The sequence below is a fragment of the Hoplias malabaricus genome, chromosome 5 (assembly GCF_029633855.1).
Source record: "Hoplias malabaricus isolate fHopMal1 chromosome 5, fHopMal1.hap1, whole genome shotgun sequence".
In the NCBI taxonomy this organism is placed as follows: domain Eukaryota; kingdom Metazoa; phylum Chordata; class Actinopteri; order Characiformes; family Erythrinidae; genus Hoplias; species Hoplias malabaricus.
This window is the reverse complement of record NC_089804.1, coordinates 28,580,303-28,583,861: the sequence shown is the minus strand read 5'-3', so window position 1 is coordinate 28,583,861 and position 3,559 is coordinate 28,580,303.

The following is a 3,559-nucleotide window of genomic DNA, read 5'->3' as shown; positions in this document are numbered from 1 at the left end:
CGAATCGGTTCTTTTTAAATGGTTCTCTTTTTTTAAAATTTCCAACGGAGTCGACTCGAGGACTTCTCCGAATCTGGCACCATTACCTACTTCAAAATGTAATGCTATTAAAAAGAAAAACTACTTACCTGTTACGCATATACACACACACCCTGAAATAAAAACAGTCCCAATTCTTGACCCATGTTGTGGTGTGTAAGGGAAACGTTTCCAAAGACCTCTTTGAATTCACTTAATTTTGTGAAGTGTCCTCTTTCAGTTATCTGTCCTAGAGGTGGTGTACTGACAGTTCTAGTGGGCAATTGAGTTGGGGTCAACTGCTTAAAGCCCATATTTATTAGACAACTTGTATTACTACTTCTTGTTAATATGTGGAGTTTAACCTGATATGACAGTGCTTCCTGCATTTCTTGTAAATAAACCGTTAATGTAAATGCATTTTGAGTGATTTATATTTCTGTTTATATGAATATAATCTATTCTTAATATTTTAAATGCAATATCCAACATATACATAGGGTCTTAGAAACGTTTAAACATGCGAAGGAGGACAGTGGCCCACCAGGATAAAGACTGAAAACCAATGATTTGAAAAGGTCATTTATTCATTCCAGTTCAGGGTCGTGGTGGGTCTGGAGCCTACCCGGAATCACGGGGCAAAAGGGGGGAACATACCCTGGAGTGGGCGCCAGTCCTTCGCAGGCAAGGCAGGCAACACACGCTCACACATTCACTCACACACTCACACCTTTGAGTCAGTTTTGGGACACATTTGAGTCGCCAATCCACCTACCAACAGGTGTTTATAACTCCTCACAGTCACCCAGAGTGGGACTTGAACCCACAACACCAGGCCACCCTAAAAAAGATCAATGACATTAAAAAAGAAAGAGAGAAATTATTAAATTTAGTTGAACTATATTTTATATCATACTCACTTGTAGACTATGTAGGAAAAAACCTGTAGCTATACAGTTCGTTTTATTAATCAGTGTGTATATCAGGTTCATTTGAATTCATAATTCAGCGTTCGATTCACTGAAATAAATAGTTAAAATGAATCGGCTCACTAAACTGAATCAAACGTTCCATCTCTAGTGACGCAAAGTGCGAGGAGGAGCAGTGACCAGGCGCTTCACCGTCACTTTACTGGGGCAAGAAACACTGTGCTATGCTTTTAAAGGACCAGTGCATTTACCGGTAAAACCACTTTTTTCCATCAAAATCATGATCAGATGGACAACCACATTTCATGATCAGTCCTGATACAATGAACTCCAAAGCCGCCAAAAAGTTTCTTTTGAGTCTTATAATAAGTATATATAACCTATATAATGAAATGAAATGATTTCAAGTTACTTCAGAACCAGCAGAGGGCGCCAAAGCTTAATGATTGATGAGTACTTTATGTCTACATTATATACTATTTCTTGATATATTTACTGCTATAATTGTATATATAAACATTATCTTCAACAGAGCAAGCCATTATCAGATACTGAGCTAACAGAATTTGTCAGAACTTTTTTTTGCAGTAGGTAAAAACAACATTTACATGAAAAAATGTAGTATATAAAAAAAGAAATATAAACTCAGTAAAATATTTACACAGTGCTCAGACAGAAAATAAATGGCAAAAATGTACAAAAATATTTATGTACAGAATATTCCTCTACTGTATACAAGGAGGAGGGGCTGGTGATGCGCTCTCGCCCGTCGCTGCCGTTGTATGCTTAGCTTAGGTCCCTTACACCTTTATTTGCTACACATGGGAAAACATGGGAATTTCTTTTTTTTATTTCATCCGAGAATTTACATTAACGTTTCGGCACAACTGCTCGAGATTTGGGTAGGTACATGAGCTTTGCCTGACGTAAATAAGGACTACTGACGTGCAGACTGACCAATTAAATGTTTACAGAAAAGATTATCGACCAATAACGGTAGCTCTACAGTCAGATCGTCCAATCAGAAGATTTTAGCCTACTTCACCACGCCCCTTCTAACTCAAGCGAACCAATCGGAGTAGGGGAGGGCGGGACTAGTTTGTGAAAGAAACGCTTCTCGAAGTTCTATGAAAGCTCTAGAAAAACAAAATCCCGGACGTTTGTGAAATTCCGCCCGGAATTTTTTTTAAGTCTAAAAAAGAGGACATGTCTGGTCACCCTATGCACACTATACATCAGTGAGCAGTAGAAGACGGAAGGACCAACACTTTTAAAATAATGCTCGTTCAGATCAAGGCCAAGGGTGGAAACAAACAAATATAAAAGAAAATTATTTGCTATTGCTGTTTTCTTGTTTTAAGGTTCAGGCCCAAGCAGTTTCTGCTATATAAACTAAAGGGCTATTGGCTTATTTGCATCAAAATCATGGTCAGATGTATACAACAATCACATTTCATGGTTAGTCCTAGTGCCACCTAGCGGTAACTTGTCCACCTGCAGGCCACATTTGTGGATGAGGTTGCATTTGTGCGTGAATTGAGTGAAATGCGAAAGAAAAGTCTCAAAATCCAAAAACCCGCGAGAGGAAATGAACAAATACTTAAACATTGAGAATGTGGTGATGTGTGTTTAGTGCTGTCTATGAATGTTTGGCAAGCTGTTTTAACATTAAATCGTGCAACAGAATTTACATTACAGATATACAGATTACAGTAGATGGATTGGCGACTCAAAAAGTGTCCATAGGTGTGAGTGAATGTGTGAGTGTGTGTTGCCCTGTGAAGGACTGACACCCCCCCCCAGGGTGTATTCCCGCCTTGCGCCCAGTGATTCCAGGTAGGCTCTGGACCCACCACAACCCCGAACTGGATAAGAGGTTACAGATAATGAATGAATGAATATTTTAAGATATCTGAAACTAAATTGTAGTTATCCGAAATTAAAATTTAAATATCCTGAATGAAAATAATGACTAGTCAACTTAGAGATATCCTAATTTGTTTTTTGACTAGTCAGAACTAGTCATATTTCTGATATTTTAAATGATAACTCTGACTAGTCAGAATGTGATTGTAGATATCTTAAATTATTATTCAGAATAATCAAAACATAGCTGATTTACATAGCACATTTCCATATTGCCAGATCTGCATATTCTGTACAGTCACTTAAAAATACTGGTAGTTGTGGGTTGCTTTTTTAGCTTGTTTCTAAAATGTAGTTGCCTTTTTTTGGGATCACCCAAAAATAACTTTACAGAAAAATAAGCCCAAATTCGGTTAAAATGAACACACCTGGCAACTGTGGCAGCACACGGGGGACTAACGCGGTGGGTCCGGAGCCTACTCGGAATAATTGGGCGCAAGGCAGGAACTTATTTAGACTTATATAGGGAAGAATATCTGACAATAAAAGTATTTTAAAATCAGTGAATCAGTTAAATAAACTTGTACAATTTGTGACAGAGCACACGCTCTCTTACTGCTATAAAATGAAGTGTGTGAATACTGATGTTGTAATTAAATGGCCAGTACATGAATTTAATAACTGTTTTCATTTAAATAGTTCATTAAAACAACCCAAAGAGACAATGAAAACCAAAGCCCACCAAA